The sequence below is a fragment of the Panthera pardus genome, unplaced genomic scaffold (genome assembly GCF_024362965.1).
Source record: "Panthera pardus isolate Hobbes unplaced genomic scaffold, ASM2436296v1 HiC_scaffold_16, whole genome shotgun sequence".
Taxonomy (NCBI): Eukaryota; Metazoa; Chordata; class Mammalia; order Carnivora; family Felidae; genus Panthera; species Panthera pardus.
In genome coordinates, this window is record NW_026526721.1 from 12,839,538 (window position 1) to 12,861,284 (window position 21,747).

At 48.9% G+C, this 21,747-nt stretch overlaps 1 long non-coding RNA gene across 2 annotated transcripts in view; it reads right to left on the bottom strand.

Annotated features, from left to right (window-relative positions):
• Nucleotides 1-973: 973 nt before the first annotated feature.
• The window catches only part of LOC109249692 (uncharacterized), a 33,773-nt gene continuing 12,999 nt past the window's right edge, over nt 974-21,747 (bottom strand). Inside the window, exons 5-7 of one of the 2 annotated variants that reach the window (XR_002072710.2) lie at nt 3,814-4,001; nt 2,188-2,292; nt 974-1,791 (exon numbers count right to left, since the gene is read on the bottom strand). This is a non-coding gene — a long non-coding RNA (uncharacterized LOC109249692). Of the gene's footprint in view, nt 1,792-2,187; nt 2,298-3,813; nt 4,002-21,747 lie in introns of both variants that reach the window. The other variant, XR_002072709.2, reaches the window with a different exon arrangement.

Below are 21,747 nucleotides of genomic sequence, written 5' to 3' on the forward strand. Positions count from 1 at the left end.
GTGAAGGGCGAGGGCCTCATCTTTCTGTCTATTGTAGACCTAGTGCCTACAATCACACGTAGCAGACGGTTGGCCGCAGTGACTCTTTTCGGCGAGTTCTGAAGAAAGGCACTGTTTGCGCCCGATGATCAAGAATGGGTGGGAGTTTCCAAGGCATGGAAGTGGATTGAAGAAGGGCTTTGAAAGTGAGGGAGATGCTTGAGCAAAGACGAGAGAGGGAGACACGGAATCCGAAGCAGGCTCCAGGCTCCGAGCTGTCAGCCCGGAGCCCGACGCGGGGCTCGAACCCACGAACCGCGAGATGGTGACCTGAGCCGAAGTCGGACGCTTCGCCGACTGAGCCACCCAGACGCTCCGTGTTTGTGATGTGTTTAGAGAAATAAACTACCATGTGGCAGAAGACAGCATGCTCAGGGAGAGTGAGTGACACAAATCCAGGGCAGTGTCAGGGTGGGGCAGGAAGGGCCTTGTGTTGGATACCCAAGAGTTTGATTCAAGTCCTGAGGCCGCAGGTAGCCACGTGTCCATCTTGTGTGAGGCACTAAAGGCAATATGGGCTTGCCCTCTCTGGAGCCGTAAGCTGGAATCTTATGTTTCTGGAACCAGGATCTGCGATCCATGCAGAAGTCTGGGGAGAAGGCCTGACCCTGAGGACTTGGATTCTTGGGCTGGGGGGGGTCAAGTGTTGCACGTGAGGAATGGCCAGACAGAGGAAGGCAGCAGCCTGAGAAGCTGGGTGACCCTCACGCTCCCTGGAACTTCCTCCCTGCAGGAGCCGACAAGCTGTCAAGGTTCCGTCATAAACCCCACACTCCATGTGTTTGCAATGTGGCCGAGGAGATGCACAGGGGAATCGGGGGCTGGGGTGTGAGGGCTTACTGCTGGAGGCACCGCTTCCTCTCTCTGCCCGTGCATTTTGGAGAGAACTTATTTTGCTTTCTTAAAGTTATGGTGTGGAATAAAGGGACAGTAATGAGTTCCAGATGCTTTTATTTTTCTCCTTCTATAATTGGAAACAAAAATATAGCATGGCTTTTAAATCGAAAGTGCCAGAGAGGAATGGTGCTTTTAGCTCTGGGGTTTTAGCTGTGATTTAGAGCCCAGCGTGAGGCTGTGGCCCTCATCACTACACAGCAGCTCGCTCGCTCTGCTCCCTGCAGACCCGGCTCAAGACTTTAACTCAGAACCTGAGTGAGGTTCAACCGTGAGTCCTATTTTAAGAAACTCTAATACACGAAACGCAAACTTGCGACGCAGACAGATTTGGGCAAAGTGAGCCTCCGCGTATTCGAAGGATGATTGTTTTGCAGAAGATCCCCACCCAGGCCTCTTTTAATTGGAGCTCCCCCCAGTGCACCTAAGACTTTCCCCACACGCCATTAATTTCTGAGGAGCGGGACAAAGAACCTTCTGGCCGAAGCGTTCCAAGTGTGAAGTGCTGAGTGAAGATCGATTAAAAAGTCAAGGGACCGGAATCTTGAAGTATAACGTGATCCGAAGAAGAAAGAATGCTTGAATTACCCTGGGCTCATTCATGCCGCACCCAACTTTACGAGAGTCATCGTGTGACAGCTTGACTGTGAGTCCTGATTGGAATTAGAGCCTCCTTGTTAGACAAAGAGATCGTCCCCACCATGCAGGAGGAAATGCCTATTGTTAGACTCAGGTCTTTAGGTTGCTTTTGGACTCAGGTCTGTAGGTTGCTTTCCCTTGGCCAATTGCTGCTACAAAATGGAGCAGTGGGGAAAGCAGGATTCAGACGGAGACCGTGGGAAAGCAGTTGGCCTCCACCTACGAGACATAATAAGACCAGATTACGCTCTCTCCGGGGAGATAATCTTTAACACAAAGCAGATCCCAGCCCCCGGTTAAACAGCAGGCCAGCAAGGGAAGATAAAACTAAATGGCCACTCAATCCTTATATGATTTGCACAGCACACTGGTAAAAATAGGCATTCTGGACCCCAGAGCTGAAATTTAAGACTGGCCTCTCGCTTTTCGTTCACGGCAAAGCAGAAAGCTCAACTGCTCTTTGGTGCCAAGACTTTCAGGTCAGTCTCGAGGAGCAAGAGACTGTCTCCTAATCCTCTCCCTGCCCCTTCTCCCGTTGCTTTTTATATTTCCCTCTCGCAGCCGCGAAAGTAACTGCTCTTCAGCACATCGGGCTGCCATCCATCAAGCACTCACCGCGTGCTGGCCCCCTCACAGTGGTGTGCATCATCGTCCACGATGACTGCCGTTCTCCAAATTCTTGATCGGCCAATTCCAAAGCACAGAGACTTCCCGTATATTCTGCTCTTAAAACATGTGTAGCCAGTGATGTGGGTCTAAAGGGATCACTCAGTGGTTCTTCACATTTTGAAAATCTGACCAAGGCTGGGGCTCCACCCTGAACCTCTCCAGAACCTCTGGGGCCTCAGCCTTTGTGTCTTAAGTCTGCACACTGTAATTCAGATGCATGGTGGGCTGGAGGACCAGTGCGAACGCACCTCAGGGGCTTAGGGGGCCATTCGGAGAGCGGACCCCTTTTCGGGGAAGCCCTCTACTCTGCTGTGGGTACTGAAGCCTGCCTGCCGCCCCTCATTGGGCCTGAGAGAATAGGGGAGACCAAAGCAAGAGGCAGGTGACTTGACCCTAGTCCAGCTCTTTCCTGACCTTCTGAATTGGGCCAACTCCTTCCCTTTAAATCCTAGAGCTAGGCTTCTGCCCCTTTCCTCTGTCTTTTGTTCCTATTGTTTTCTGGACGCTTGAGGGGGCCCTCCAAGAAGTCTTTCCCAGCCCTTGTGAGAAACTTGCTGAGCCTTAATAACACAGAATGTAAACTATAGAAGATAAGAGGAGGAAACTTTAGTAGGAGTCACCTACTCCTCCCAAGGCAGGAGAGCCCATCCCCAGGAATGTAGGGTGTTCTCAGTCCTTTTTCTTCCAAATGGCTGGGATTCATCTTGTCTCCCCATCTTCCCATTTGGTTGGTGTCTCCATGGAGTATTGATCGACAAAGCCCATCCCCCCAGGGGCAGACGTTCCACACTGATGTGACTTTCTGGGTTGGGGGATTCTTTGGGCTCTGACCTCCTGGCCCACAGGGGCTGTCTGGGGGGATTGCCAGAAGCAAACATCTAAACACAGACATGAACCTGCTCTTCCCCTATGGGTGAATTTACTTCAAGTCGAGGTCCCCTGAGAAAGATGTGGAATGTGTGATTTTTCTGAAAAAATGACTGTATAGTCATGATCGCCTTCTTGGAATTTAGCTTAAGTAAATAATTAAGGATGTGTTCCCACAAGTGGTTATAAGGGTGTTCACTGTTGCATTATTCTCACTGAACAAACCTGGAAACAACCTAAATGGCCAATAGCAGAGGATCGGGTGGATGAATCATGTCACGACGAAAAATCATGGTATACATTCCTGCTTTGGGACACGGAGAGTTATTTATTGTATTTTAATGCCAAAAGCGGGTTACAAAACAACATGGACATTATGATCTCATTTTGGCATCTGGGAAGATACATATCAAACTGTTAATAATTGCTATCTCTGAGCTGGGGCTAAAGGGGGTTCTCATTGCCTCTTTCTTTGCTTGTTCGTATTTTCTAATAATCATAGTAGTTAGTAAAGAGTGCATAGTACCTTGTTAATTGGGACAAACCTAATGTTGGTGTTGAGGGAAGGCAGGTATCTGAAAGTGAGGCAGAAACAAGAACATAGGTGCCCTGTGGGAGCCCCCGAAGGCATAAAGGCCGTGCTCCCACACAAACTCTACCCGCCAACCACCGTTGACATCAACAGGCATTACATGCGTTACTTACTAACGAGACCTCCATAGTTTTTCATTAGTTGAAGAGAACACAGATGGAACGAGACTCCACCGTGGCCACACCGTTTCTGAGGTTGCCGGAAAGAGTTGCAAATCTGCGAGACAAAGAGATCCAACACAGAGGCCGGCTGAGTTGAGAAATAGACTCCTACTCTTGGAGTTGGCCAGGGAAGCAGTCTCCTAAGTTTGGAATAATTGAGATAAGAGACAGGTATCGAGCAGATATAGTCACAGTATCACTTTCATTTCTGATAAAACTAGATTTGGAGACCGTGGTTATTCCTCTTAGTCAAGTGGGCCTGATGAGACCTCACCCTGGAATCAGGCTGCAACCGTGGCTCTGTCACTGGTGGCAAGAATAGCTTTAGGTGTCCCCTGGATGTCCTGCCCCATCCTGTCCCCTGGATGTCCTGTCCTCTCCATGGAGCCCACCCCCCGCCCCCGCAGTCAAGCAGAGCTACCCCAAAGAAGGGATGGCCCCAATTCTCCAGGGAAATACCCATCAGTCCCAACACCTCCCCGGGGGTGGGGGAAGGAAAGGAATAAGGAGAACAGGCTCCCAGAGTGTTCCTCTAAAGGAAGGGTCTGCAAACTCCTCCCTGGGGGCAAAATCTGGCTCTCAGCCCATTTTTGTCGGTGAGTTTTACTGGCAAGCACACACAATCGTTTATGAATTGTCCAAGGCTGCTGTCCTGTTCCAGCAGCGGAGTTGAGGAGTCTTGGCAGAAACCGCGTGGCCCGGAAAGTCAAACATTGCCGGCCTCTGCTCTACAGGGTGTCTCTCTGGGAACACCCGGGGAGAGGGGCATGCGTCTCCTCTAACATCCCTGGCTACGTCCAATGCAAAGTGTCCTGGCCTCTCTCCTCTGTCTGGCTTTCCAGCCTGGCTCTTGTTGCCATCCTGGGCATTAAAGTTCAGCAAGGCTCACTCCTCAGCCCTTTTCTCTCTCGCTTCACATTCTCACGGTCTCCTCTTGGGTGTCCCAAGGGCCTTTCAAATCGCACAAATCTTAGCCCAGGGTGACCATACAGTCTATGGGTTCAAACCAGGACATTTCTGGGGAATAGCATTTCTGGACAAGACTCTGAGGTAACAGGCATAATGTGGATTGTCCCAGGGACAATGGAGAAGTCAGATCTTTTTTATTTTATTTTATTTTTAAGTCTGTTCATTTATTTATTTATTTTGAGGGAGTGCGAGCAAGCGGGGAGGGGCAGAGAGAGGAGACAGAGAATCCCAAGCAGGCTCCGTGCTGTCAGCGCGGAGCCTGATGCGGGGCTCAAACCTACGAACCGTGAGATCATGACCTGCGGCCGAAGTCAGACGCTTAACCGAATGAGCCACCCAGGTGCCCCGAAGTCAGATAATTTTAAAGGAAAACACGAATTATCTTCTTTCCCTGAACCCGGCTCCTTCTCCAGAGTTTCCAGTGGCTCTGGCGTCATCATTCTGCCCATGGTAAAAACAAGAAGCCCAGGCCCTATCCTTTACACCGCCCCCTCCCTCACCACCCACCTCCTCTCCGTCACCAAGCCAGACCGCCTGCCTTTCTTTAGAATCCACCCACTTCTCCAGTCTCAGCTGCTACATCCCAGTCCAAACCACCACGATTTCTTGCTTAGGCTACTCCAGAGACTCCTCCCTGGCCGAGGACCACTGGCTTCCGCCCCTCTTTTTCACGGATCCCCGGGAAACTTTAGTCTGATTGGGCCACCCCCCTGCATGAAACTCGTAGTCCGCATGCCTTTAGGATAGAGATGCCAGTCTTCTTTCTTTCTTTCTTTCTTTGACAGAGAGAGAGGGGGGGAGAGAGAGAACAAGTGGGGGAGGGGCTCAGAGAGAGAGAGAGAAAAATCTCAAGCAGGCTCCACACTCAGCACGGAGCCCAACACACGGCTTGATCCCACAACCCTGGGATAGGACCTGAGCCGAAGTCAAGAGTCAGTCAGTCAACTGACCGAGCCACCCACATGCCCTAAGATGCAAGTTCTTCCTCTTGGACTCTGGGGTTGGCATGGGCTGCCTTCCACCCCCACCCAGAACCCTCCTTCCCTTCTGCCCTTTGGGAATGCTTGAACACATGCTGCACCTTCCTCTTTCTGGGTCTTCCTGCAGATTTTTCCATGTGACCTCCCCTGTTGGAGTCCGAGGCCGTCTAACCCTCACTCCCTCAGTGTCCACACTAGGCTGTGACCACATCATCACCTGTCACCGTGCCCTGGGCTCTGCAGACCGTAATGACAGCGGCGTTGTTTGCTTACTGACCATCTCTCCCACCGTAAGCTGCCTGAGGACGGGGTTCCTATCCTTTCGCTCACCGTCGTATCTCAGCATCTATAGCACTCAAGAAATATCCATTAAAATAATGATGACATTCTCTGTATGGCTTATTTCACTTAGCATCACACTCTCCAGTTCCATCCACGTTGCTACAAAAGGCCATATTTCATTCTTTCTCATTGCCACGTAGTATTCCATTGGTTTCACTCTTATGTGGATACTGAGAAACTTAACAGAAACCCATGGGGGAGGGGAAGGAAAAAAAAAAAAAAGAGGTTAGAGTGGGAGAGAGCCAAAGCATAAGAGACTCTTAAAAACTGAGAACAAACTGAGGGTTGATGGGGGGTGGGAGGGAGGGGAGGGTGGGTGATGGGTATTGAGGAGGGCACCTTTTGGGATGAGCACTGGGTGTTGTATGGGAACCAATTTGACAATAAATTTCATATATTAAAAAAAAAAAAAGAAAAAGAAATAATGATGACACAGGAAAAACAGCCTCCACGATTTCAGAGTTTGGGGGCCTCCGTTTAGCCCGGATGGAACACTGCTGGTTTTCTATGGCTTCTGTAACAAATTGTCATAAACGTGGCCGCTTACCACAACAGAAATCTCTCTTCTCACAGTTCTGGAGGCCAGGAGTCTGAAATCCAGAGGTCAGCCGAGCCACAGGCCCTGTGTGGGCTCTGGGGGAGAAGCTCTTCCTAGCTTCGGTGGCTGCAGGCGTCCCTTGGCTGGTGGCCACGTCACTCCAATCTCTGCATCCACCTTTACACCACCTTCTCCCCCTCTTTGTCCAAGCATCCTCCAGGGACGCTTGTGATGGCACTGTGGAGCCACCCAGATAATCTCCTCTTTTCAAAATCCTGAGCGTAAGCACATCTGCAAAGACCCTGTGTCCCAGTAAGGTCACATTGACAGGTTCCAGGGATTAGGATACGGACACATCCTTGGGGGCGGAGTGGGATCATTTCAACCCATCAGAGGGACATAAGCCTAGATTTGGCCCAACGGGTCTTGGGCAGTTCAGTGTCAGGATCTTGGCAAACTAGGAGACAGAATAGACTCAGCGATCGTGGGAGAGAAACATCCTTATAATTCTTCCCACCGGAGCCAAGACAGACACTATTATTGTCCCCTTACCCATTCTTGCTTTCCCTGCCCACAAAGACCACCCCCCAGGCAGAAGGCTTGGGTGAGAGCTAGCTCTTACTGAACTGTTGAGATGCTCGCCTGACAAGTCAGTGGAAAGGAGCCAGAACAAAGGACCCACATTTGCTGCACAATATTGGGCAAATAGCTTCATCACTATCAGCCTCCTTTGTAAATCAAGTTCCCTTTCCTCCAGGGAGCAATAGGGATGTTTTCCTGTCATTTCTCATGCATCTTGGGGGTAACAGTATTAATACAAAACATCATTATTATCTGCCAAGTCAGTGCCTTGCAAGGACTGAATCTTCCTCCCAGGGCGACTTCGCACTGCCCTCAACTCTCTGGCTGCCTTTAAAAATAACAACAAAAATCCACCCAGACCTCTCAGTCGCCACACACCTGTGTCTTTTGTACTTCCACGAGGTGTCCTCCTCCAGGGTTTCAGTGTAACTGGAGCCTCCAGAACCATCCACAGTCTTCTGCCGCCCTGGGAAACGTCCTTTCGTGGCTAGGGCACCAGAACGCATTTTGGAAGGAACAGCTTCCTAAGAAAACTAAAAGGATGCAAACATAGGCGCCTGGCCGGGAATAAATACTACTGTATTTTTAGAAACCTGGTCCTTTTATTTTTAGGTAAGGAGTTTGATTCAATTTCTATAAATCCCGTTGTCCTTTTGGGGTCTAACTTCAACTGAGCATTTTGGAGCTTCTAGGCAGCCTTTCTGAAATGGCAGGCCTGCGCTGCTGGCTGTGCTATTTAGGAGGGAGAATTGGGGTGAGGTTCCATTTTTGGCAGAGGGTAAAAATAAAGAGTTTTCTTCTGAGTGGGCCCACTCTCCGAATCCAGCCTGGCTGCTCGGTCTACACTGGGCACACGTGCACAGCATATGTCAGGCTTACCGCTGCAAAGAGAATGAATCACTCTGCCTGGCGCTTTTCGGAGGAGCTTTAAATCATGCTGCTCCAACAACATGTAAAGCAGCGTTTGATTTTCTGGGAGGGAGGTTTTGCAACTTTTTTTTGCAGTAACATATGAACAGTCAGTACCCACTGTGAGGACTTCAGAGAAAACAAACTAAAAGATGACCGTCGGATGAGTTCCCTGCCACAGGGAGCTCCCGGACGCCTTTCCTGGGGGTGTCGGTGTGGTGGCAGCCTTGTGAGAGGGCAAGGTCCTTCCCTCCATCAACAAACATTTCTGGAAGCCCCCGGTGTGCATTGGGGTTGTGTAGGAGACAATGAGCTGGGTGTACATAGCCGTGTGTTTGCTTTTAATGAAGTGGGTCACAGCTCCTCCAAAATCACAATCCCAGCAGCAAACTGGTTCATGATAACCAAGTTCAAGTTCAAGTTCAAGCAGGGTCGGTTTATCCATTGCATGCATGTGCTTCCCTCCCTCCCTCTCCCCTGCAAGTGAAGGGGGCTGACCTCATCTGTATTACAATTTTGGGGAGACTTTGGGGGTTTGGGGAGATTCTGGAAAGTTAGACCGAATCGAATTTTGTATCTGCTGGGACACCTCTCCTCTGGGACACTCCAAGTTTGGGCTCAAAGCCACTCAATCCCCTGGGGGTGACCCTGGCGGAGGTTAGTTGCAATCTGCCAGGGTCCCAGTGTGAACCCCCAAGGTGCCAAAGCTCCAGGCTGCCTTAGAGGTCTGAGGGTGTTCTTGAGGGGCAGGGCTCGAGGCCCAAAGGAACAAAAGTGGGTCCATCTGACCATAGCCCAAAACAAGAGGCAGGAGGTCCTGGTGATGATGCTCCGTGGCCTGAAATGTAGAAGGGCTCAGAGTGACACGTAGTCAAGAGCCCAAACCAGGTGCTGGTGAGGCCAGAGGGGGGGAGGGTGGCGGTGAGAAAGGGTTGAGAAGGTGGGGGAAGCAGAGGAGGGGAGGAGGAGGACTAGGAGGGAGAGAGGAGACAGTCTTCCTGCTTTTATGTAAGAATTCCATTCTTCTACGAGAGGAATGGTTTTGCAGACAGGGATGGGGCAAACTGAAGAGGCCTGCCCCAGGGAACCCCGGGGAGGCGGGGAGGCTGGCTCACCTAACTGAAGAGGAGACAGGGGAGGACTTCCCTCCACCACCCACGGGGGCCCCGTGGGTACCAGGGGACGTGAAGGGACGCCCTAGGGGACACGCTAACGGAAACGTCAACCCTCAACACCAGCACCTGCTGCTGTGCTGAAGGGGTCCTTTTCCTCACGGGAGCTTTTTCAGCCACTCACTAGTGCCATTCTGATCTTTCGTGGCCGCTGCTGCGATCCTCACCGGACCTCCAAGCTCACACGTGCATACACACACACACACACACACACACACACACACACGAGTCATTTCCTGGAAAAGTCAGCAGCTGAAGCGCTCTGTCTTCAGAACAGGGTCACCCCAAGAGCAGGGAGCTCCAGCTTCCTTCTCAGAGGGGCTGGCCCCGCACACACCTCCCCCTCCCCCCGGGCCTTCGAGATCCCGCCTCCGTGTAGCCACCTTGGGTTTCTCAGCTCCATCCAGAATGGCTTCGTCCCTCGGGCTCCCGTGGAATTTTCTGGAACATAGCACACAGACTGACAAAACCCAAGGAGGCGTTTCTCCCAGCACAGACCCGGACCGACCTGTGCCAGTTTCTCTGCTCTCCCTAGTCAGGCATGGGTTGGGTCTGATTCCTGTTCGGGCTGCCTTCCCAGCAGGAAGATGCAAATGCTGCCTCGGGGAACACAGAGCAGGCTGGGGATCCCGGGGAAGCCCCCTCTCCGCCAGTGGCTTAGGGCGCCCGAAGTTGGGGTTTCCGGCCCTTCGCTCTGTTCTGAGCCATCAGGGGGTGTCTTTGCTGCTATCCCACCAGACTGGCCGGCTGTGAATTTCGGGGACACAGGAGAATCCCCTGCGAAGGGTCTCCCAGTGAAACGCTTGCCTGTGTTTGCGCACAGCCCACCCCCCCCCCCCGAAGATGCCCACATCTGTTAGAGACAGGAAGCAGTTAATTCTCTTTACTGACAAGCAACGAAATGCCAAAACAGAAAGAAAAGGAAAGCGATGCAAGCACCAGGCACATACCACCTCTTTCTACTTCCCTTGTATTATTAGGGGTCCAGAACTCACCATTTCTGTTCTTAGCTGTTTTTAAACAAATGGCCACTGTTAATTTCGTGTCCGTTCTGTTGTACTATTAAGGTCTGAGTGCCCTGGTCCTCCAGTCTCTTCTTTCTGGAAGAGTCTGGAATAATCTTTCTCTTGAAGCGTATGCTTCCCTAGGAAAGCCCAGGGTATTCAAGGAAAGAGCCCAGACTCGGGGATCAGACTTAGGCATGAATCTTAGTGCAGCTCTGTGTCCTTCGGCAAGTGATTTAATATCTCTGAGCCTCAGTTTACTCATCCATGCATGGTTGAACCAAACTCCATCGCCTACTAGCTGTGTGACCTTGCACTAGCTACGTAACCTCTCTGGGCCTTAACGATCTTTTATAATATGGGATAAACACTGGTATCTATCTCGGGGTCGTTGCTATTATTAACTGAGTGACTATGTGCAAAGCCAAATGGTGCCTGGCACGGAGTAAGCATGATGGGAGCGTTTGCTGTTAGGATCACAATGGGCTGCTATGGGGACCGAATGAGATGACTTGTGTCAGGCACCTGGCACATGGTAGGTATGTGCCCAACCCACCCCTCCTCCCAGCCTCCCCAGCATCCTCAGCTTCTTTCTCGTTCTTTCTACGAACACATTCTCAGCCAGGTGCCTTTCCACGGCAGGCCTTCCACCCTGGTCTTTCTCTTAGCTGCCCTGCCCTATGATTTTGCACTGTCCTGTGTGTCGGCACTGACCCCAGCATCTCCTGTCAGGACCAGTTACTCTCTTCAGGCTGAAGATGAATGGATGACTAAGCATTCCTCTCACGGAAACCAGTCCTACTCTTCAGCACAAATAATATTAGGCAAGAAAATTAACCCCAAATATAGCGTGGCAGACTAAATATGGCCACAGGCTCTTTGTAGCTCAAGAACTGCAGTCTATTTGCCCATCCCTTCAAATTGGGCTGGCCTTGTGATTTTCTCTAATAGATGTGGTGAAAGTGACTTTCCAAACGAGAACACAGCCCTGAGGATGTCACGTAAGGAAGCTGGTCCAACCAACTGAAGATGAGGGGCCGTGGGATGAACAGAGGGGCCCCAGGTGAGGCTGGTACCAACTGCTTCTAGTAAATCCCTCACCTGTCCTGTGGTCGGTTGTCTCTAACTCAACCTGACTGGCATCCCAGAATGCAAAAGGTACACGTACGTATCTTGAGGTCTTCTCGAGGGAGTGTTGGGAGCCAGAGATGGGGATGAGATGCAGGTTTTGGTACTGGAAGGGTTAATTCAGGACTGCCGAGCATTTTGGAGCATCCATGGTGAAGGGCACGCCCTGAATGGAAAATGCTCTCCGTTAAATTGCAGCTGGGGCCGGGAGCAGAGAGGGAGCAGAGAGGGACAGCCACATTTCATTATTAGGGTGAGTGGAATGTTCTCTGAATTGTTCCATCTCTGCCATTCCAGCGTGATTGAATTCTGCACACGTGTTAAAGACTTTGGAGCCCACGGACATGGAGATCAGAGCAAGGCTGGGTCTGCCGTTTCAGTCAGCATTAAACTGTTTTTGTTTTTGACGAGGACTCTGTCAAAAGGAGTCCAGAGCCCAGGGTCGAAACGAAAAGCACCAGGGTGGCAAAGGGAATTCACACAATCTGAGCAATGCAAGTCTTTTTCCAAGCCCAGAAGAAGCATGTGTTTAAGGAAAACAAGAATACCATGGTGGCATGTAGTGATTAAAAACTTGGTCTTTGGGGTCAAAGAGATCTAAATTCAAATTCTGCGTTTGCCATTTACTGGCTAGCTGTAGCAGTTATATACTGCTATGTAACAAACCACCCCAATTCTTAGTAGCTTAAAATAACAACCATGTATTTGTTCAGAATTCCACAGTTGGGATTGGGCTCAGCGGGGAGGCTCTTCAGCTGGTCTTTGTGAGCAGTCATTCATGTGGCTGCAGTGAGGGCTGGCTGATCTCAGATATACTCACTACCATGCCCCGGGGGCTCAACAGGAATGTCTGGAATAATTGGGACTGCTGGGCGTCTCTCTCCATGTGGTCTTTTTTCCACCTGGTCTCTCATCCTCAAGGAGGCTAGACAAAGTGTCTTCACATAGTGGAGAGACGGTTCCAAAAAAGGGAAGCTCCAATGCACACGTGATTATCAAACCTTTGCTTGTATCACCTGTGCTGATGTGCAAGGCAAGTAACATGGTCAAGTCCATAGTTAACATGGGGTGGGGGGTGAGGATTATACAAGGATGTGAATCCTGGGAGGTAGAATGCATTGGGGAATTAACATAACAATCTCCACACTAGTGACCCTGACCAAATTCTGATCTCTCTGAACCTTGGTTGGTTTCCTGACCGGTAAAATGGGAAAATAACATGCGTGTTCATTGGAAATAGACTGGATTCATGTAATAAAAACCCCCCAATAAGTATGGTGTGAATGATCCAGGGGTTATTATTTTCTCCAGGGGTAGGTGGTTGGCAGTGTTAGCTCAGAGACTACATGATGTCAGGGTCTAGGTGTCTGCAATTCTCTTGGCTTTTCCCTTGGGGTAGGAAGATGGCTGCAACAACTCCAGTCCTTCCAATGCCTTTCCAGGAAGCAGGAATAAGTAGAGAAAATAGCAAAAGGCAGGCACCAGCTGGGTCAACTTGTCTCCGAAAGAGCTTTCCCAGAGCTCTACCCACTCCCATCTCATTGACCAGGACAGTGTCACATGACCACCCCCTAACTGCAAGGGAGGTTAAGAAATGTCACTTTTAAAGCTGGGTCCAGAACCCAAATAAAGTTAGTAACAAAAGAAAAGAGTATGTATTGGGTAGGCTCCTAGAAGTAAGTGCCAGCCCTTACCCCTACCTCACAAGGTTGCCTTCCACATAGTAAGTGCTCATTTAACAGTAGCTATTTTCTTATTTAGTTGATAGCTTCTGCTGGCTAGCTGGTGCATCTGAGGGGGGAAAGAGGGAGCTCTGAGCTATCCCACGACTCTTCCCTTCCTGGTGTCCCAGTCATTCCTGTAACAGTTAGTACATAACAAACCGCTTCAAATCTCAAGAGGGTAAAGCAAGCCTTGTTTTATCCACAGGTAGGCTGGACCAGTCTCCGGACTCTGCTGGGCTCATTCATCCCTCTGGGGTCCACTGCGGATCAGAGAGGCGGGTCAGGGCTGCAAAGCGACATCGGGAGGACTGGACACAGGCAGAGGTGAAAGATTGCAGCCATTCTGTAATCAGTGTATCCCAGGGTGAGGGATGCCATAGTGCCCTGATGTCATGGAAGGACCCAAGATAGTCTGTTGACTTATGAACGGCACCTCCTTGGTCCTGCTATTTCCCTCACCAGAGCTTCCTTGGATCCTTTGTTTTCTGCAGAAACTTTCACGGACCAGCTCTTACCTTCACTTGCTCAGTCCTCTTGCTGCCCTCCCCTGATGTCCAGGGAGCATCAGGACATCGGACAGTTAGAGTGTTTTCACCCAGGAGCACCTCACAGCTCCTCCCTCTGGCCCACGCCCACTTGTGCCTGGTCACTGTCTCCCATCAGCTGGCTCTTTCCCTGTCAGGCTCAACATCTGGGAGGCACAGGTAGCCCTCCCCCTGGACAGCTGGGGGCCCTGGGGCGAGGCCCCCAAGGCTCCCGAGAGTTTTCATCCTACAAGCCCCCATTTAATACTAAAGACACCTTCTGCTCTGGCGTTTTCTTAACAAGCCCAACCCAGCGGAGGACACACAGCCAGATCAGCTCCCTGGGGCTACAGCCCTTGGGCAAACCTCACAGACCCTGGAGCCAGGTGGCCTGGGTCCTAAACCTGGCTCATCTATCACTCGTTTCCTGTGTGATTTGAGGCCCATTACTTCCTTCTCTGTACTTGGGAGCAGTGTTAACCTGCCTCATGGGTCATCATGAGGATTCATTGAGCTCCCAGACCAGTGCCTGGCACACCACGACACTATATACGCGACGGTCCTTGCCATATTCGCCACTATTTATTAAAATGGACCTCTTGGGGCGCCTGGGTGGCTCAGTCGGTTAAGCGTCCGACTTCGGCTCAGGTCATGATCTTGCGTTCCGTGAGTTCGAGCCCCGCGTCGGGCTCTGTGCCGACAGCTCAGAGCCTGGAGCCTGCTTCAGGTTCTGTGTCTCCCTCTTTCTCTGACCCTCCCCTGTTCATGCTCTGTCTCTCCCTGTCTCAAAAATAAATTAAACGTTAAAAAAAAAAAATTAAAAATAAATAAATAAAATGGACCTCTTTTTTTGGTCCTTTTCATTATGCAGCATTAATCCCGGCGGCTGCTTGGATTATTTCCTTTTACATTCATCCATTCCTCCCCCTTTCTTCACCGATTCAAACCCTGCCTGCGTGCCTTCCCTATATTGGTATACACCGCGTTAGACACAGGGGACAAAAAAAATAAAATAAAAATAAAAAATCAGTCAGCTGTGGTCTTGGTCCTCATCAAGACAGTCCAGGAACCCAACTCTTTAAAAACCCCAACGGCCAACAAATACAGGAGAGGATGACAAGAGCCTGGGTCAGGGCAGGGGGAGGTTGAGAGAGCCCGGTGTGGAAAAACAGCATTAACTGTTTTAGTGCTCCGAAATGCCGCTACAACAAATCATGCTGGGGGAACTAGGCCATTACCTGCGGCTTACAAATATCTTGGCCACGCTTCACTCGGATTCTGACTGTAACCGGATTTGACTTGTATTTAGTGGCTCCGTTTCCTCCGGGTTGAAAGAGAGGTCCCATCTTTCAGGAATGAGACTTGACAGCAGTAGCTTTTCCAGTCCGTGAAGCACTTAGCGGAAGGAGGACCATCCCGTGGCACTGACTGTAACTCACTTTGTTGAGGCCAGATTGCAGTCATGGAGGGGTTTTAAGAACCATTCATCTAGATTTTTATTCGAGAAGTCTGTGGCCCTAGATTAAAAAGGCAAAACAGTGCTAAAAAGCCTCTTGAGGGGCGCCTGAGTGGCTCAGTCCATGAAGCGTCTGACTCTTGGTTTCGGCTCAGGTCGTGGTCTCACGGTTTGTGAGTTCCAGCTCTGCATCTGGCTTTGTGCTGATAGTGCGGAGCCTGCTTGGGATTCTCTCTCTCGCTCTGTTCCTCCCCTGTCACGCTCTCTCCCTTTCTCTCAAAATAAACTTAAAAGAAAAGCTGCTTGAAAACAGCAGTCCCTTGCCCCCTACCCCCTTGAAAGTTCTTCTCCCTTGAGGCGAATACTTCCCAATCTTTTGAGGTGTTCTTCTGGTGTCTTCCTTTGGGTTTCTAAATAACACGTGTGTATTGCAATTTCTTGCTTTCTCTGCACTGGATGTTGGTATACCCTGCTATCGTATTGCATACTTTTGGTGTTTATAGCCCAATACTCTTACTTTCTCTGTGCCCCAGCCAGCTGATTTGTTTCTATAATGATGTCTGGTCAAATCAGCATCCCGGATTTGTATTATTTTGGCCATGTAAATATCAATCACAGGTGTGCCATAGAACTCACCAGGATTACTTTTTCTTTTTCATACCTACCATTAATAATTACCTCATTTAAAAATTTTGCTTACGTTTTCATGTCCTTACCATTAATTGGTAATGTTGCCTCTACCAGAGCTGAGATTTCTTGAATCCCTGCATATCAGGTTCCGTTTTTATCCTAGGTACATCTCTTCTAGACAGTTTCAAGACCTGCCTCCAGAAAGACCCCAGACGACAATTCTGTCATTTCTTTTTATACTCATCATAGGATTTCCTTTCAGGACCATTCTGGGGGTTCTTTTAACTCTTCCCCATGTTGAATCCTTTATTTCTTTAACTTCATATCATTTTTTTTTAATTTTACTTCCTTGTTTTGGTGGAGTGTTTTAGTAAATGGAGTTTATAAATAGCTAAAAAATAACTTCATTCTACCTCCACACTTGATTGCTAGATTAGCTGGTGTGATACTTAAAGTTTTTCTGTTGTTTTTTTTTTTTTTTTGCTTTTGTTTTGTTTTTAGAGAGAGAGAGAGTACGAGTGGGGGAGATGGGCAGAGGGAGAGAAAGAGAATCCTAAGCAGGTTTCACACCCAGCATGGATCCCAACTTGGGGCTCAACCCCACAACCCCAGGATCATGGCCTGACCCAAAATTGAGTTCGCGCTCAACCAACTGAGCCATCCAGGTGCCCCAGGGAATTTGGTGTGATGGTTAAGTTTATGCATTAATTTAACTGGGCTAAAGGATGCCATATGGCTAGTAAAACAGTATTTCTGGGTGCCAGTGAGGGTGTTTCTGGAAGAGATAAACATTTGATTCAGTAGACTGTGTAAAGAAGATCCATACTTACTGGTGTGAACAGGCCCAAATAGAACAAAAATGAGAGAAGGGTGACTCCCCACTCTCTCTTCTTGAGCTGGGAGATCTATCTTCTCCTGCCCTTGGATGTCAGAACTCCTGGCTCAGGCCTTTGAACTCTGGACTTACACCAGTGGTACCTCGGTTCTCTGTCCTTCTGCCTGAAGCTGAACTGTATCACTGGCTTTCCTGGTTGTTCAGCCTGCAGACAGTAGACTATGGGACTTCTAGGCCTCCGTTACCATGTGAGGCAATGCCTATAAAAAATCTCTTCTAATCTGTATCTGCATCTATAGCAGTAGATAATCTGTATTTATATAACCTATTGGTTCTGTTTTTCTGGAAAATTCTAACACAGCTGAGTATAAAACTTTAGCTTACGAATAATTTTCGCTCCTAGTTTGAAAAGCATTTTTCCCTTATTTTCCAGATTCCATTATTACTTTTCATCATTCTGATACCATTCTGATTCCAAGCCCTCTATATGTTTCCTACTTTTTTTTTTTTTTCCTCCCTGGAATTTTAGGATACTTTCCTGTGACAGTTCTTCTAAAATCATGCAATCGTTTGCCTTGATGTGGGTCTCATTTTCATTCTTCATGCAGGAAACTCAAGTTAGCCCTTTCAATCTGGAGACACATGCTTTCAGTTTTGGAAATTTCTCCTGTATTCGTTCTTTAAGAAAATCTTTCCCTCTATACAATTTTTTCTTTCTAGAACTCCTATTATGCAACGTTCGCACCCTTTGACTCACAGACTGTAATTGTCTTAGCTTCTCTTTCCAATTTTACATTTTTTTTTTTTTTTTGTCTTTCTGGGTGATCGTTTCCACATTATCTTCTAATCCTTCAATTATTTTTTTTTCCTTTTCCATTGATTTTTTTTTTTTAATTTCTGTTCTCAACGAACTTATGGTTGCCAGGGAGGAGGAAAATGGAGGGGTGGGCAAAATAGGTGAAGGGGGGGAGGGAAATACGGGCTTACAATTGTGGAATGAAGAAATCGTGGGGATAAAAGCTACAGTATAGGAATACAGTCAATGGTATTGTAATAGTGCTCTCTGGGGACAAATGGCAGTCACACTTGTGGTGGGCACAGTACAACATGCAGACTTTCCAGATCACTATGTTGTACACCAGACACTAATGGCACATTGTGTGTCAACTATACTTCAATAAAAAAATAAAAAGAGTTCTGTTCTCATACTTCAAATTTCCACAAGCTCTCACTCATTCTCTACATTCTACAAATATCACCTCTCCCAGGATCAGCTTTTTGTTTCAAACACGCAATACCTTCTCATCTTTCTGAGGATAACTTTTTCAAGTTTTGTTTTAAAAATGTTCTACTCCAGGGGTGCGTGGGTGGCTCAGTCGGTTAAGTGTCTGACTTTGGCCCAGGTCATGATCTCACGGTTTGTGAGTTCAAGCCCCATGTCGGGCTCTGTGCTGACAGCTTGGAGCCTGGAGCCTGCTTCGGATTCTGTGTCTCCCTCTGCCTCTGCCCCTCCCTAGCTCACGCTCTCTCTATGTGTCAAAAATAAACTTTAAAAATAAAATAAAATAAAATAAAATAAAATAAAATAAAATAAAATAAAAATGTTCTACTCCTGGGGCGCCTGGGTGGCTCAGTCGGTTGGGCAGCCGACTCCAGCTCAGGTCATGATCTCGTGGTCCGCGAGTTTGAGCCCCGCGTCGGGCTCTGTGCCGACAGCTCGGAGCCCGGAGCTTGCTTCAGATTCTGTGTCTTCCTCTCTGTCACTCCCCCATTTGCACTCTGTCTCTCTCTGCCTTTCAAAAATGAATCAATGCTAATAAATAAATAAATAAATAAATAAATAAATATGTTCTACCCCTTTACAATAGCCAAATTATGAAAGCAGCCCAAGTGTCTATCAATAGATGAATGGATAGGGGCGCCTGGGTGGCTCAGTCGGTTGAGCGGCCGACTTCGGCTCGGGTCATGATCTCGTGGTCTGTGAGTTCGAGCCCCGCATCGGGCTCTGTGCTGACAGCTCAGAGCCTGGAGCCTGTTTCGGATAATGTGTCTCCCTCTCTCTGACCCTCCCCTGTTCATGCTCTGTCTCTCTCTGTCTCAAAAATAAATAAACTTTAAAAAAAATTTTTTTTTAAAAATAGATGAATGTATAAAGAAGATGTGGGGGTCACCTGGGTGGCTCAGTCGGTTAAACATCTGACTTTGGCTCAGGTCGTGATCTCACGGTTCGTGGGGTCAAGCCCCACATCCGGCTCTGTCTGACAGCTCAGAGCCTGGAGCCTGCTTCGGATCCTCTGTCTCCTTCTCTCTCTGCCTCTCCCCCACCTGCACCCTGTCTCTCTCTCAAAAATAAATAAACATTCAAAAAGCTAAAAAAGAAAAGAAGAAGTGGTTTATATGCACAATGGAATATCATTCATCCATAAAAAAGAATGAAATCTTGTCATCTGCGACAACATGGATGGAGCTAGAAAGCATCATGCTGAGCAAAATAAGTCAAAATACTGCATGATCTCACTCATGTGTGGAATTTAAGAAACAAAACAAATGAGCAAAGGGGAAAAAGAGACAGAGACAGAGACAAACCAAGGCTCTTAAACCAATGGGCTCTTAACTATAGAAAGCAAACTGACGGTTACCAGAGGGGAGGTGGGTGGGGAACGGGGGAAGTAGGTGATGGGGACGAAGGAGCGCACTTGTCGTGATGAGTACCAGGTGAGGTACGGAAGTGTTGAGTCACTACACTGCGCTCGTGAAACTAACATAACAACAATTAATAATAATTATCAGAACTAAAACCAAATAAATAAATAATAACGGAGAGGTCTGCTCCTGCCCCTCTCTCTGTCGTTTGAGTTCCTCTTACCTGTTGTCTTTTTCTGTCATTCAGGCTAGAACTTTTCCCTCAGATGCCTGGTGACACCTGGTTGCCCACGTTTTAGTCAAAAGTGAAGCACAAGGATTTCTTTTGGGGGCGGTGAAATGTTTTGGAAAGAGACAGAGGGGGTGGTTGCACAATATTGTGAATGTACCAACTGCCACTGAGTTGCTCACCTTAAAATGGGTAGGTTTATACTATGTGAGTTTCATCACCATTTTTTTTTTTCTTTTTGCAGAGAGGAGGGGTACATCCTGCTTTGGACTAGGATCTCTGTTGTGCCTGGGTTGAGCCCATTGACTGGTAGACCCGACCCCAAGGGATTGGCCAGGAATCTTGTCATCTCACGGGGGTTTCCATGTGTCAGTATCTGTTGGCTTTTCCCATTGGACGGTTCGGTTTCCGCAGCCAGGAGTGCTCCAACTTCCTGCCTGGGTTGGGGTGCAAGCCTGGATCCCAGTGTTCGGGTGTCTGGGAGCTCCAGAGGGAGTAAAAGGCACGCTGACTTTCTCCCAACCTTCCTTCCCTCAGTGTGCTATCTCACCCCACTAGGCTCCTCCCGGTATCTCGGAGTCCAAGGCACTTGGGTTCAGCTTCTCCAGGAGCAAACTCTGATGTAGGTCTGGCCGGGTCAGGGAAGGATAATCTCCGGGCTGCATCCATCTGGGAGGTCTAGTTCTTTCTTGTGCTGGTATCAGTTTTAGTCCCACCCACATCCCTGCTATCCTGGGTTCTTGGGGCCTCCAAGTCTTGAGACCTTCCAAATTTCTGCTTCTTTCTTAATACTCAGCTGCCTATGGCTACCTCCTTGGACACGGGTCTCTTCATTCTGCTGACCAGGTTGTGTATCTTTTTTTTTTTCCAAGCACAAAGATGCCATCTTGGTGGCTGAAGACGTTCCTCCAGCAGGTTGCTCCTGAAGCTCCAGCCTTCGAAGGAGGGCCGTGGAGTGAGATGTGTGAACTAGGGTAGGGGTTCGGAGTTAGGATTTAGCCTTCGCTCTGGCACCAACCGGCTGCTTGTACTTGAACATGGGACAGGACTACTCTTCACTCCAGTTTTGTGACTATTTTTCTGAACTGTGAAATGGTTGGTTGCAGGCAGATGCCGTTTCCAGGACTCCAAGCCAGGGCTTGGGCAGAGGCCTTTCGAAGATCAGGTGTATGGCCCCCCTGGGAAGTCGAGAATTGCTGGGAGTCCCTTTGAAACCCAGGGCAGTCATTTAATCCGGCCCGCACCTTTGGAGCAACATTTTCAGCTAAAGGTACAAAGTGCATTAAAAGTAAAAGAATACTTGAAACACAAGAGAATCCCCAGGGGACAGAACTACCGACCAGAACGGGTGACTTAGAACTTAACCTGTTGGCTGAAATTGATATACTTTAAATTTTCATGCATCACGCATGGCTCATAGTTTGGTCTTATGTTCCTCTACTCGACCACCCTTCTCCTTCCTTAGATCACATCCTGGCTCTCCCTGGCACCACACAAACTTTCCAAATTGCAGTGGAACTAGGGTGTCTGCAGGACTATACGCAAGAGGGGCTCAACCAGCATTTCAGAAAAGCCAAGCCCAGGGGCGCCTGGGTGGCTCAGTCGGTTAAGCGTCGGACTTCAGCTCAGGTCATGATCTTACACTCCATGAGTTCAAGCCCCGCGTGGGGCTCTGTGCTGACAGCTCGGAGCCTGGAGCCTGCTTCGGATTCTGTGACTCCTTCTCTCTCTGCCCCTCCGCCTCTCACTGTCTCTCTTTCAAAAATAAATAAACATTAAACAAAATTTAAAGGGGCGCCTGGGTGGCTCAGTCGGTTAAGCGGTCGGCTCAGGTCATGATCTCGTGTTCTGTGAGTTCCAGCCCCGCATCGGGCTCTGTGCTGACAGCTCAGAGCCTGGAGCCTGTTTCAGATTCTGTGTCTCCCTCTCTCTGACCCTCCCCTGCTCATGCTCTGTCTCTCCCTGTCTCAAAAATAAATAAAACGTCAAAAAAAATTTTTTTTTAATTAAAAAAGAAAAGCCAAGCCAAATCAGTGAGGCAGAACAAATATTACTATTCTAAAATGTTATAAAAGGCATCCTCATTTACATACAGACCATCCTGGAGGGGAGGGGGGGAGCCAAAGTGACTCAGCAGGGGAGGCTGGGGCGGTGAGGTGGGGGTGGGGTGTCTGGGGTCCAGAGAAATAAACAGGATCTCCTTCCGGACGTTCACAAAAAA